This window comes from Takifugu flavidus, chromosome 5 (genome assembly GCF_003711565.1).
Source record: "Takifugu flavidus isolate HTHZ2018 chromosome 5, ASM371156v2, whole genome shotgun sequence".
NCBI classification, from domain to species: Eukaryota; Metazoa; Chordata; class Actinopteri; order Tetraodontiformes; family Tetraodontidae; genus Takifugu; species Takifugu flavidus.
In genome coordinates, this window is record NC_079524.1 from 10,378,752 (window position 1) to 10,393,370 (window position 14,619).

The 14,619-nt window shown below is 46.6% G+C and overlaps 1 protein-coding gene across 7 annotated transcripts in view; it reads right to left on the reverse strand.

The window, feature by feature from the left end:
- Nucleotides 1-14,619, reverse strand: part of cux2b (cut-like homeobox 2b) — a 67,719-nt gene that overhangs the window by 41,211 nt on the left and 11,889 nt on the right. The window contains exon 1 of one of the 7 annotated variants that reach the window (XM_057031791.1): nt 12,032-12,210. The exons of the other annotated variants lie outside the window; for them this stretch is intronic. The gene's annotated coding sequence lies outside the window, so the exon portion shown is untranslated. Of the gene's footprint in view, nt 1-12,031; nt 12,211-14,619 lie in introns of those variants that run through there. 7 annotated transcript variants of the gene reach the window in all.

Genomic DNA, 14,619 nt, shown 5'->3' on the forward strand with positions numbered 1-14,619 from the left:
AACATTTGCAAGTGTTTACAATTACTTGAATGCTTACAGAGAAGTCGTTGCACAGAGGAGTTGGGCATAGATCATTTGACAGGTTTTAAAACGGGCGATTGGGACCAAATTTTCAGTGTGTGGCAGCCAGGTCAATAGCGACCTCCTGTCATTAAGCCTCTGCCAGTCAAACATCCAGCCAGAATTGATGAGTTTCCTCTGGGGAGGGCAGAGCTGTCACTGGAGCTTCCAGCACAAGAAGGAGGGATTTTAAACACGTCCTGGCTCACTCAAGTCGGTCTGCCAGCTATAGCAACCTATGCTGCACCCAAGTTTATTGGCTTTAATGGGATGGAGGCAGGCTACCGGCGGTCACTTGAGGCTTGATGGACTGTTGAACGACACAAAAGAAGCTGGCAATTGTGACTCAGGGGTCGCCAAAGCTCTGCTCAAATAGATAAAAGTGGATAGATGTGAGTGTTTCTGCATGATTTTAGCAGGAATCACTACAGAGAGTAGTCTAACAGGACAAGGGGGAAAAAGGACGTTGAGTTAATTGAGAAGTACGCTGACGCTAGTACGCTAAATTACAGCAGGTGAGTCGTACCTATTGTCAGTTTAATAATTGAAACCAGACAATGTTCTTGACAAAAATCAGAGCAGAGCCTTAACAATGCAATAATCTTTGCATGTTTTGGGCATAAAGGCAGGGCTCTCTAATGTATTGTGCTGAAGCAGGCATGACATTGATTCATTAAACCTGGCTTGTCTTGATTACATCTGTAGCAGTAAGCTATTTTCTGGCCTTTTACAAAGACAACACATAGTGGAAAATGTTGACAACTGGGGGGGTGGTACTGGAATGAGGTAGACTGAGTCAAAATCGCTATTGTGTGCAGCAGGCTTGGACAGCACAAATTAAAGAGGAAAAAAATAGGGTGGAGAAGAGAGGGGAAAATGCAGATGGGTATTATTTTTCTTTTTGTATCCATCTAATTGCAATCATAGGCAGATGTCTAAAGGGGGACGGCATCAGCAGAATTGCTGCTGAGAGCACAGAATCTTTGTCTAAAAATAATCAGACATTCTGTGTGCTGCTGTTTGTTATAATGGTAATCGATGCTGGAGGCTTTGAATTCCATCAATTTATAGATCCACTCTGTTCTGCCTGGTGACTATACTGCCTCACAACCCCCCACCCGCATACAGAACACACACACACACACACACACAAAGATTAGCACGCAAGGTCTCACGCAAGAGCACGCTCATGCGTATGAAAATGTGTGTTTACGTCCACGCACGGGACTGCAGCAAGACGGAGAAGGGGCGTGCACGTGATTAAGATAAGTGTAGTTTTTCCTTTCAACGTTGTCGTCTCATTCTCTGCTGTTCAGAGCTGCCTCAGATTAGCCCAGCATCTCAGACGCCACATCTGAGATGTGGAAGGGGGACTGATCAATTAATCGAAACTATAATCAATGGCCTCAATCACTGCAGTCTAGCCTGGCCTCAACATTATTACTGGCAGTCCCCCCCCCATCCCAACCCCCAGCACTGAGGGGAGAGGGGTGGGGGCTCGGAAACAGAGCGCACTGGCGTCTGTCTATATAAAAGATCCAACATGAACCCTTATCTGGCCTTTTTGTGATGGATATCAGTTAGGAGTGTGTGTGTGTGTGTGTGTGTGTGTGTGTGTGTGTGTGTGTGTGTGTGTGTGTGTGTGTGAAAGAGAGAGAGAGATACACGTCAGCCAGGTGGGCGGAGCCTCTGACCTCTCGTGACCCAAATATATGAATGTGAGCCCAGCACACGACCTCTGATCTCTGACGGGGAAGTGCTGCAGGGGGCCACCGTCACTTGGCTTCTCCTCCATCTGTCCAGCACCGACTGCTACACCTTCGCACTCAACTTCCATCAGCTACAACTGTTCCACTTCACACCCTTTCTCACACCTCAGACAAATACTGCTTGCCCGTAGTTTGTGCCAGGAAAGTGGTGTCTGCACTGTCGCCGTGGAGAAAAGGTCAAGAAACAGGGGGCTCTTGTCACAAAACCACCAAAACAGTTGTAAGAGTATTTAAAAATAATGTTGCTTTAAATGGCGTTGTGCTTCTTTCATGAGTAAGTGACATAGATTCATCAATTACAATCAATTTCTGTGTGTGATTATAACCTATAGACATTTTTATGAGAACAAATGTCCATATACTACCTAAACACAGCCTGCATTTATTTCTACATGTCTCATCTTATGTGATATATGAATAACTTGACTGCAGAGCCTATTCAGAAATCCTCAGACATGCTTTACTTATAGTATGTTTACTACTTATATATACTTATAGTATAACTTAGTATGTGAAGTGGTGCAAAAAAAAAACAAAAAAACCCACAACCTTAATGTGTCAACGTGCTACACTTGAGGCAGTGGATTACAATCGCTTTGTTTCCTAACGCCATAATGCAAACATCAATAGTTCGGAATTCCCTATTCTCACTAACAGATGAGAAGAACGATGCTTCACTTCCTCGCACAATTAGCTTAGCATAAACTGGAAAGTTTGGAATTTGACAGCACCAACAAACCAGCATTGCAACACCCTGCTATTAAAAACAGGACCTGTTATTGATGGTGGCATCCGGACATTTTTGTTTTAAACAAATGTTGTGCTTTCTCATCCATATAACCGCCTCCTGACTTACCAGGCCCTTAGCTTATTTACAACTGTCCGTGGAGGACAACACGCACACTTGCGCCAGTATTGAGCAGGCCGTGATGCCGGCGATGAGGAAAACCACGGTTAATTCTGACACCTCTCTGGACTGGTAAGTCTGATAAGTCATCCAAAATAATTAATCCCCAGTCAGTAAAGCTTTCTTCAAAAGGCGTGCTAAATCTTACAAAAAGAAAGAGAGGTGTGCAAGCATTACAACCATCTGCAGAAGGTGTGACTCCTGTTGTCAGCCATTATTCGTCATACCCTGCTTCATTTGGAGAGTTTTTGGCGCCTGATGCACCAGAGCACAGCCTACTTGTCAACACTTCTGCTTTAATTCCACACTTGGACACACACACACACACACACACACACACACACACGTCTTCTTATTTTTCCACTGACGGCAGCACATCATACAGTACGATCAGGGAGGGACTAATTCCATTTATTGTCAGGACTTATTCAAAGCGGTATCATGGAAACATCTTATTAAGGCTCTTTCAGAGATGTTGGCATCCGCCCGCAATCCAGTGAATAACTTTAAATGTCCTCCAATTACAAACTTCAAATTACAATCTATGACTGAATGCTCCAAACGAAGCCCAATTCCAACACCTTATTTATCATCATTAAGGCCGACCATTGTTCTGCTCCATTCAGACACTGTGCTTACAATCAGGGTGTCTATTGTTGTTGTGCGGTACATGCGGAGTGACTAATTACACAGTCCTATGATTCATTAGCAGTCTAGTGGGTTGAAACCGGAGAGGGGACATGATAACCTCCATCGGCCAAATGATCGCCTCAAAATGGAGATGTGACTGGAGGGAAGAGCGAGCGGGAGAAGCAAAGGAGATGGGAAAAGCAGCGAGTAATGCAGAGACCGCTGATGATTTAAATAATCATTAGTTGAGAGACCGTCAAACTTAAACTATTTTGGGGACAACGGCTTGTTTTCCCCTTTCTTTGAAAGCACTTGTGGGGGAGGAGATCATTCCTGCCAAGTGCCACCATTGAGGTCAGTTATATGGCCCAGTTTCACCTCAGACAATGCCACACGGCGTACCTGCAATTGTTTATTCTCTCTCAAGAAATGTCAATCTGTTCGCTCTCAGGTGTGCTGCTCTTCCCCTTGTTTTTGTTGTTTTCTCCCCCCATACTCCCTCCGTTTTTTTCCCCCTTGTCGATTGCAACAAGATCAAAGCGACGCTGCTGGAAGAATCTGAATATTTCAGGTGCAGAGAGACGGCTGCGTTTCACACCACCTGTGTAGTGCCAAGAGATGGGTCCCTCCTCTCGTTCAGACACAGTTAGCGGGGCCCCTGGGGCCCGGTGACACAAACCAGGGCCACCTGTCTGAGAGTAAGAATACTCCTTTACCCTCCCTTTTCTTCCTCGCACTTTCATTTCACAGCATTTGAACCAAAAATAAATGGATCTAAATAGAGCGGTGAGAGTGGGAATAAAAGCAATGCTGACAACAAGTAGCTGAGCGCTTTGAGCGCAGTCACAAAGGTTCCGAGATCTGGCTGATGAGTTCCGCTGCCGCAGAACGGGAGCAGCGACTTGAAAGGGCTGTTTATACATGAATCATTTTTACAATTTTGCCCTGCTCTACCACAGACGGCATCTCTCGAATAATGAACGATGAGCCGGGTCAAGAGAATCTCCGGGATTTACTGCACGGAGCCGGTCTGCGAGATGGCGCTCGAATATCGGCGGCACCGGCGTTTCCCCACCCAAAGCAAATAAAAAGTATCCCCGGTGTCTGAGGTAGCCTTAACGGTTTGAAGTAGCGGATATCCTCGGAGGGCTGTGTAAGCAAGCTGTGTGTACGTATGTGTACAGACATGCATTAAGGAAGTGTGGGGGAGGAGTGTGGCGGGGTTCCACGCTACCAGTTCCCTTCCATGTCTCTCAAAAGGGCCGTAAAGTCTTTACAGCAAATTCCTTACATTTATCTGTGTCAGAGCTCTCCGCAACCATTAGGCGTTTACACGGGAGGAAACACAATCTATTTGATGCTACACTGCCCACACGTCCAGAGCCCTCCTCCTCACGCAGGAGATTTGGTGTTTAACTTCCATTTCATATTCCAAACAGGCAGGCAGACAAGACAGGCGAGTGCAGGGGAATGGACTCCATCTTGCTGTAAATCACCATTTAAACACCCGGCTAAATGTAATCTGGGAAGAGTCAACAAGAGGCCCTCGCATTACGCCGCTCAAGATATTTGTTTTTATTTATTCTGGAATGTGCAATTGATTTTTTGTTGTTCTCCCCTAATGATGTATGCAAACGGTGGACCGAAAAAAGTCACACTTCATTTTTCCCGCCGCGCGACTGCAGCTGCCGCCCGTCTTTTAATATCAGTGGTGCTTATGAGAACAAGTGGAGGTTAATCTAAGGAGTGGGTCACAGCCAGTCAGCTCTTTGTAAATGTCAGCTGGGAGATCTGGGCCTCTCTTATTACCGCACTAAACCAACAAGGCTGACGGCTCCAAGACAGATGTCTGACTGGAGGTGAGCACCCCCCCTCCGCATGCACACTTTTCACCAGCATCCTGAACCAGCCTCTGCATGGAAAACCTTATTAATCAATCGATTTATAGCCATAAATCAGGGCAGGCTTTGATTGTATCAGCAAGTCATGCAATCAATCAATTAGTCAGGACCAAACGGCCCAATTTGCGTAAAGAAAGATGAATGCTCCTCTCATCATCTATTTGGTTGTGCCTTTGACCATCAAACATGGCTGCCGGTGACTCCCAAACCTGCATTATTGATTACTGCAGATTAAACATCACAGGAATCTAAAGACCCTCAACAGATTATGAACAAATCTGATATATTTATTTCAAAATATTCCTTTTTTTTTTTATAGAACCACAAAAAAATACAGCCAATTTTTACCATTGTGATGCATCATCTTGGACAATTAGGCCCTCCTTGCCTTCTTGGGCAAAAGGAAACAGCTGGTTGAACAAACCGGCAAAACGGATAATGATATTTGTTTCATATTTTATCCCAACTGTGAATTCCAATCCACGTGCTGACACCAGCTGCCTCGGTCCAACAGCTCCCATCTGCAACTCGGTGTCAGCGTGTCTCATGAGAACAGGCTCGGAAACTTTGGGGATGACAAAAAAAAGACAAGAGCAAATAGAGCACAACAGAGAAGGCTGCCGAAGCCTCGCTGCACTCCCCCCCACCCCCCACCCCCCAGCGGCGGGCTGGAATGTGGCAGACTGTGGCGCTGCTGCGGTGAGGAGAGAACAGTGAGAAGCTTCCCCGGGGAGAACGTCTGTGGTGGGATTAGAACCCCATCAGACCTGGTTCTGCTTCACACCACCAAACCCTGCTGTGTTACAGTCATGATGAGGGGGGCATGCAGCTAGTATCTGCTGGGGCTTTATGGTCCTGCCCATCCTCCCCAAGCTTCATTGTTTAATTAGTGATAAAGACAGAGGGCTCCGTCACTCAACCTCAATTCTCCTGGCTTCACACAACACTGCCCACCCATGGCAACACCCCCCCCAAGAGGACCTCTACCACACCTCCACTGCACATACCGTTCCATAGGCTAAACGCCTGTTAGCTCCCAATCACAATGTCTTTCCCATATTCATATTCTACATATTTGCATGCTCCAGTGAGTTTTAATACTATAAAAAAAGGTAGACAATAACCACTGTAAATAAGTGATTTTTCTTCATATCTCCTCTCTCTAAAACTACTTCCAGGCAAGAGAGGGAAAATTTTTTAGAGGAAAAGCCAGAGGAGGAACTATATTCAAGAAACCGAAAATTATACTATAGAGGGATCCATTATTCATCTCAGATACATTTTTCATTTAAAGAGTGGGCTGGATATGAGCAGTGATGAATGCATTGCCCAGGATGCAATTTGTATGTAAAATAACAGAAGATTACAGAATATGTTTTAAGTGCAAATGCAGTTTGTTACCATTTAAGTAGAAAATACATCCCTACACAAAGAAATAAGACCTGAGCCCTATGATGCCACCTCATAAAATCACTTAGCCTAAAGCTAGGCCCCTCGCCAGCCCTCATAAAAGGGTCACGGTGAGAGGTTCAAGAGATGAATGGGCGGTAGGGTGGACTTTCATTCATATAATGCACCCCGTTCCTTGGCACAGCATTTGAAACTACAAGATAAGTAAACGGAATAAGTCAGGCTCATTTAGCCTATAGTTAGCCTACATTTCCTTGAAATGCAAACAGGGAATGTGCTTGCAGGTTATGTACAGCGGGATACACATCTACGCACAAAAGTGCGCACAAAAGTACTACGGTGTTTCTGCTGCCTGTCAGACATCCACATGTTCCTCTCAAGACGTGCTCCTTCCTCATCAGCTCCACTCGGTGCACACCGTTTCAATTCATTGCGTCTCAAAGACACACAAAGAGCCTTCCCCTTCCATTCACGGTACAAAGATTGAATACAGCCTCGTAACACGAGACATGCCCACCACAGAGCATGTAATACAGCTCATTACTGGGCGAGCAGGGTGCAGGGGGCTGTGATGGGAGAGACGAGCAGGACGGGGAGAGGAACCGGGGGTCTGTGCGCCAACATCTCCATCTTTCCTCCAAGCTAACAGAGCTCTAAAACCAGCCTTAACTAAAGCGGGACCATTGATTTTTTTTGGCAGCCTCTCTGAAATTTTTTTTCCCAACAATAGTGATGGAGAATAGCAGAAAGACTTTTTAAGGCGAGCGCCACAAAAGCCAACATGCCCACAGACATCACACAGCACTCAGGAGGTTTATTCAGGCCGCAAGTTTCCCTCCTGCCTCCAGGACAGCAAAAGACCCAAGAGCAAGCTGTGTCCAAACACAAAGAGGCAGGAAGACAGTTTATCTGGGTCAGGCACATTGATCTTATCCCTTCGCTGCATGGCTCTGGGGTCTGGCTTTGCGTGCCGGCACGAGGGCACTGGGTTTTGGTCCGGGGCGCGCGGAGGTCGGGAAGGCTGCGCGTGCGACGCAGGGAGGAGGCAGCAAATCGGCTCATCCCCAGCAGCACGTGGCCTCCTGAACCGTCCTTAACCTCTGGGCGATCGCGTGACGCAAAGTAAAGCGTCCCACACATTAAAAAGACACGCAGTGGAAATCAGAGCACGCAAAGAGGCCACAGGTGCAAAAGCTCGTGCATTCCGACGCAAATTTTTTTTTGTAAAGCTTCTCCCAGGATTTGTAGGTGTTTTTTCTTCTTTTCCCCCTTTTGGACCGTGCACGAGTTAACGTCAGCAATAATCAAGGCCCGGGGCAAAGGAAGAGGAGTGTGAGATAGAGGCCGGAGTGCTTTTAGAAGCAGTTTGGAAGCTGCGCAGGGAGCGAGGGCAGGATGTGAGGAGTCTGTCAACTTCCACGTCGGCTCTGGCGTTCTTTCGCATCAGACTGAGGGGAGCAAATGGGCCTAATTCACACAGGCTGTGAGCGAGTATCTCTGCTGTCTAGCAGCGTGAGAGGGAATTAGATCTATGGTTTGTAGCCTTCATCCCTTCCCAGACAGACTTGTTCCGGCTCACAGGCGCTGCCTAATCCGCACCTCTCTCCTGCTTGCACTCCTGGAAAATGACTTCACGCAGCTGCCTTAAACGCCCCACACAGCTATTCTCATCTGACCGAACCCCCCCCAACACTCAAAATAAATATAAAAAAAAGCAACAGACCTCCCATAGCTCATTTAACATACCAATTCCTCCCTAAAGCCCACCCTGCCTTTTCCAGAGATACAAGGAAAAACAATTGTAGCCAGGCTTTATATTTTAAGGGCCCTTTTCTCTAAAGAGTTGTCAAAAGCAGGAGAACAGAGAGAGTGAGAGAAAGCCCAATGGCTGACCCCCCCAGCAGCTCTTGTTGTCTACCTACCCATCCTGCTATTATTAATTCCATTCTGAACTGGGAAAAGAAGAGAAAGAATCAGAACAAACGTTGAACTGCAGAATATGTTGTTTTGCTCATAGAAAACAGGTGACCTGCAGTTAGCCGAGAGTATCGAAGAGGGCAGGATTATTTTCCTCTTGGATCGTCTTATCATGTTGTTTGGGATGAGGATTTACTCTTGAAATTTTTGAAAAAAAAAATGCGTCCAATGACATTATCTGAGATCCTTTATCAGTTTGTGATGAATCGGACTTGGTGGGAACAGATCGGAATCGGGAAAGAAGTGTGAAGCGGTCGAAATTTTTATCCTTTGCTGTTTTATTTGAAAGCCCAAAGCATTGCTTGTTGAACCTGGCAAACCCTGCAGAAAAGGCAGAATCTATTGTAAATGTAAATATTGCATCACGGATTCCAGAAATATGCCACGTGTTTAACATTTGATCGAATCACGGGAAAGTTATTGTAAATTTAACTAAAGTTTGTATTATTTTACGCTACTTTCATTAACTATAAAGGGCCTCGGAGAGCTCAGAGCTCTCTCAAGTGCTTGGAGAGAGAGATCTGAGTCGTCTTCCTTTAATGGAAGTTGTTCAATTTAAAACTACTCTACCAGTACCACTGCTATATAGGCAGTAGTGATCCAAGCCCCCTGTTATGATCAAAGCCTCGATCCTTGGAAAATGAAGGGTCAAAGTGCCTCTGGGATCCCAAACGTCACCAAAATGTAATCATCTATTGCTTGTTCCATAATTTCCTGAACATTTCAATGAAATCTGTTGATAACTTTTAGGTATTTTGCTAGCAAATGGAGAGACAGACGCCGGCTATCACATAACCTCGGTGGAGGCGATGATAAACTCCCCGGCAGATATGTCACCGTCACCAGTGGGACTCACAGCAAACTCCTACAATAATCCTTATTTTAGCCCAAAGAACCAAAGGCCTGGCCGCTCATCCCCGGATGGTCAGGTGGTTCCCGATTGTTCATGGTCAGAAGAGGGCGGCCGGCCGGCCGGAGCATTTCTCCCAGGCACCGGGGCTTATTTGGGTCATCCATGGTAACCATGGATAATGACAGGACCACTCAGAAAAACACTCGAGCCTCGAGGACAGGAAACCGGGAGAGGTCCCTACTTACAAATCCAAGTCTAATGGATTTCATGTGTTTCGTGCACAACCCACGTCTGAGAAGTCTTGAGATTCTCAGAGCTTCTCGAGTGATTTATGCATCTTGAAGCGCCATTTTTAATCTCCAGGGAGAAAAGAATTAAGTATTTTAAAGGTGGGAAAGGTAAAAAAAAAAAATAAAAAAAAAGCACATGATGTTCAAAATCTAAGCAGGTCTAAGCAGTCAAGAGCTACAGTGTAGTTCTCCAAAACTCCCGAGGCAAGAGTGAGAAACAAGTGATATTACAAGAAAAGCAGAATGATTAAAAGACTAATATGGCACATTCGAGAGGGGAGAGAGAGGTGATTTATCCCTTCACGGCCTTTTGACACTAAATTAAACTGTTGAGTCCATTCCCCCGTGCCAGCTAGTTATCTTTCCGGGCTAATTTAACACTATAATTTACATTCCATATAAAATACATCCTGATGCAGTGCTGTCAAGGCCGTACATCATTTGCAGAGAGTGCTCCAGTTTCAGTGAAAAGGACAGAATTAGATCATATTCATGATGCAATTAAACACTTCAGTGGGAATCGATGTAAAACCGATGAGCCCTGAAAACAATGCATATGGCTGAGAACATTAGAACACATTACCTTCCCTCGAATCCCTCGCTCCACAGACGCAATTTAAAATCCTCCACCACTCCAGATTCATAACGCACAGCGATAATAAATGAATTTTTCACAAAATTATTCAACTACTAAATTGCCCATGGTAACTGAGTATCAGATGAAAGTGATGTGAATTATTAAGTAGGGAAAGTGTTTGTTCTCACCATGGGTGTAATAAGCAGCCAAATGAGGAGTGGAAGGGGCAAAAGAAAGGGGCAGGTTACAGTAAAGAGGGCTCTCATAATAAACACCAGCGTTGATGTAAGAATGGGAAAGCTGTCTGCTCCCTGGGCCTCCAGCTGGGTTGATGGTATCGACCCGTTTCCCCCTGGGTGGCAGTGTGGGTTTTCTTACGGATGCGGAGAGGAGGGACATTACCAGGCGTTGCTGTGCGCTCGTGTAAAACTGGCAACGGACCCTCTGGAGTTGGCAAACCGCTGCAACAGCCAGCCGGTGTTACACCATCTCGCCGCAGTTTACATAATCAGACAGACAGCGCGGCCCACCACGCGCTCGCGCTGCTCCGCCCCGGATGGCATCAACTACCTGTCACAGTGGTCTCCGGGGGCCGCCCATAGAACGCCAACGCTCGGCGAACTTTTAGACCGCCCGACCAAAGACGAGAGAAAGCAGACAAATGTAATGAAATTCAGAATTTAAGAGGCATAACTGGGGGGGGCAGAGCAGAGGTGCAGCAATTTGTAACCATTTCTGACAGGACGAGTTGGCCTCTCCAGCTGGAACAGTAATTATGTTTAATGGTGCTTTAATCTGTCCATCAGGCGGGAGGCGAGAACACAGGTCAGCCCAAAGTGCCGCGCGGTGTCTCGCTGTATGTCAGGGTACAGTTGGAGTGGCCCCTGACGGTTGCCAGGAGAGCTGGATTCGGCGCACAACATCAGCTGACCAATCCTCCCTCATCACTTCCACACACCCCACGACAGCTGATGAATCTCCACCAGCGGGAGCACATCTCTTTCATGATATTGACAAAAAAAGATACCAGCAAAGGTTGTCCAGTCGCAATAAATATGGCCAAAGACAGGGGCCTAAAGCCTCGGCGGGCAAAAACGCAAGAGCATGACTGAGGTGAAGGTCACGAAGGGGGAAAAAAGCAAAATAGAGCATATTACAAGTCAGGCTAACATGCTACAATGCTAATATCCAGTCAGTTATGAATCTTTAAAGGTAAAACTCTATTATTGCATCAGTTTCTTCATCATTTTAGTGAGGAGGGGGAAAACATGCACCAAATAGTTGGTAAAAGGATGCTTTGAATTTAAAAATCTGACGTCTGGAGATGCATCATTTGCATTTTTAGCCAGGATTCTCACACGTCTTACGAGGGATAAAGATCCAGAAGATGTCGAGCCTAACCTACACCAACGCAGCCGACTACAATGTTTTGGTGACGGCACCTATTCTGCTGGAAGGCGTAACAAAAACAGAGCATAAAACTAAGCTGTTGATTCCACCAAAGTTACAGTTTGCAGCCAGAAATGATTAACGTCAATCGTCTCGATAATCCTCACAGCCAGTTCTGACGGCGTCCAGCACACTCAAATAACTCACAACTTGCACTCGGGCTCGTTCCACCTCAGCTTACAAATCCGGGGTCACGTCCCTTACGTACCTCGGCAGTCCCGCCTATCCGAGCACCCCATAAACGCAACGGAGCCCAGGGCGGCGAGAGCCTTCGCAGCAGAGCGTTGGCACCAGCTCTGTTCCAGTAGTAATAGAACAGACACGGCCTCCATACCAAAACACAGTTGAACAAATAGCACCTTTGTACCCAGAATGATTTGTACCCGGCTCAGGCTGCCTGGCAGATAAAGCCATGCATCTGCACTTGTTCTGTGTTTGTTATCCTGGACGAACATTCCGCCTCACCGTTTCAGCGGCCAAATGGGGGAAAGGGGGAGAGAAAACGAATCACTCCTAGACCTGCTCTTGTTGTTCCCTGGGCTGTCAACACTCCTCACAGTCTTCACCCCCGCCTAGCCGCGTCGATACAGAGAAGTGACTGCCGTTTGCTTTATGATTGCCTTGTTTTATTCTCCAGACTGGGCTCTTTTTTCCCCCCTGCCTTTGCAGTCCTAATCAGACCGCCTTTGCCAGGACAACAAAGCCATTGTCTCTTTAAGTGAAAGAGGCAGTGGATCAGTGAATCCCTTTCCATTTTCCTGCTTTATTAGCCCAGCAGCGCGGCACTGTTTATACTAGTGGGCATTCTGCGTTTGCTGAGAACAATTACAGTGTGACAAATGATCCATCAATGCCATCTATCAGGCCAGAGCTGACAGGAATCCTATAGACGGAGCAGCCATTCGTCCCCCTGCTCACCATCTCTGGGGTCCCATGCTTTAGTATCCATGACAACATGCAAGCCACTTGCCACGCTTGCCACTTCACCGTGAGAGATGAGCGCCCGTGAGTGGCTTTGAAAATTAGCCTTTGACACCCTTCCTAGACTATCCCCTTTAGGAGGGGGGCTCAGTCCAAACCCCCTTTTTTTCCACATGCAGGCTCACAAAAACACAAAGGCAGACACAGCTACTATAAACATACCTCTCTGGGTTTCACGGTGTCAATTTTATTGTGCCAGAGCTATACGATTCTCAACATTAACCTCACAGCTACATTGCCTACCCAGCAATGGAAAAGAAAAAGAGATGCTCCACCAGATCCAACCCCCATAAAAGAGGGTGAAAATAAAACAGGTGAAATAAAAAGCCTGAGAAGTGCCTGAATGCACGAGCTGCCAACACATTATCAGGCAACTGTCAGTCCCCCCCACCACACCACACACACACACACACACGCATGCACACACTCCTCCTTCTCACACTTCATGAATGACTTTTTTAATGCTGGAGCGGATTTTTTCAGTTTACTTTAGCTCAACTTTTGGCGCAACATAAAAAGGCGAAAGACGGGATTTAAAAATACGCACGCCGTATAACTAAGACCGAAATACCATCGACAAGAGCAGCAGGTCAGAGCTCAACATAGACATGAAGTCCTCAACGCAGGTTTTTTGGTGGGCCGGGCCACGAGGGGCGTCTTTTTTTTGCCATTAACTACACTTGGCAGCTCGTGATCACATTACTAGCGTGGCGTAAACAAACAAAGCTATGCAAACGTGCTGCGCTGTCAGAAGCAACGGTTTTACAGCTTATGATTAATCATATTTGGAGACACATTAAAGGGAAAGGAGGAAACTGGCTCCAGCACTAGGAGGTAAGGGTGTCAACTGATATAACCCAGCGCTGACATCAAGCAGAGCCAGCTAGCTCATTGATGTGGCAGCGTCTCATTTTCACCAGTTTGGAAGCAGACAGTTTTGCAGCGCCTTGCAGTTCTTAATTATCTTCCGACTTTGTCTAATTCAATCAACACTAGTCAGATCTGGCTGCGAAATGGCACTCACATCCCCTCAAGCTCAACGAGTCAAAAAAACACTGAATAAGTGGAACAGTCAAACTGACAAAATGGCAGAGCGCACGAGAAATAAATGCTATTTTATCTCCTGGGCTGAGACCTCATCCACAGCGAAAGGGGCTCGGGATGGGGACCGAGGGTGGGGGGGTGGGGGGGTGGGGGGTGGAGATGGTGCTGCAGATGCCCCCACGCGGAGGTCACCCTGTTTGTTGAGGATCTGTTGGTCCCTGGCAAATATCTCCTTCGCTCGGTGGCATTTAGCACCGAGAGGACGTCACAAAACTTGCATTTTAATTAAACGCGAGGACGGCGCGTCGGTAATTGTGCGGTCACGTGTGCCGAGAATTTAAAGGTCATTAGGGATTAAACGTGCGCCAATTTGCTGTCTAAAAAGTGACTGACATAATGGCGGGGGGTGGGACAGAGGTGGGACAACTGCGCCCATCCTATGAAAAGCCCATTCTGCACCAACACCACCGCCAAGGCTATTCCCTCCGACTTCACCTCCCATCCAATTCCGAGGGCCACGGCATTATTAGATTTTTGACATTATTAGCTGGAAAAGCGGGAGGCCCCTGCTGTCATTATAAAGCCTTTACTTTCGCACCGACTGCCAAATCTGCTTTGCACTAGCTGCAGACTGCCAAACGCCAACAATGGCAGATTAGTGAAGCCCTTCTCTTGTTGCAGCAGAGGTTAATATAAAGCGACAGGGCTAAGTCCGCTCTGATTAGAATGCTGGGAGATATTACCGCAGTTTGTTACATCAGATCTTTATTG